The sequence below is a fragment of the Lupinus angustifolius genome, chromosome LG11 (assembly GCF_001865875.1).
Source record: "Lupinus angustifolius cultivar Tanjil chromosome LG11, LupAngTanjil_v1.0, whole genome shotgun sequence".
NCBI lineage: Eukaryota > Viridiplantae > Streptophyta > Magnoliopsida > Fabales > Fabaceae > Lupinus > Lupinus angustifolius.
In genome coordinates this window covers 9151089-9151450 of record NC_032019.1, presented here as the reverse complement: position 1 = coordinate 9151450, position 362 = coordinate 9151089, and positions in this window count along the sequence as shown.

The following is a 362-nucleotide window of genomic DNA, read 5'->3' as shown; positions in this document are numbered from 1 at the left end:
AAACAGAGAACCTTGCGACCCGACACACTCAGGTGAGAGAGAACACATTGTGACATAGTAGTGTCCGAATATGACAACCAGATCTCCTAAACCATCTCAAAGGTTTTGGGGTTTACTCGTGTTTTAAAAAACCCAAGATTTTTATGTTGGAATGCTTTTGAATATATATATATATATATATATATATATATATATATATGATTGTTGATGAAATGTGTTGAATATGGTATATGAATGTTGTTGGAAATTTTTCTGTGTGCAGGTATTTGAAAAACCATGTGAAAATACGTTTGATTAGCCGAAAAGGGCAAAATTGGAATCATGTCCAGGTCTTTCTCGCTTGGGCGAGAGAAGTCCGTCGC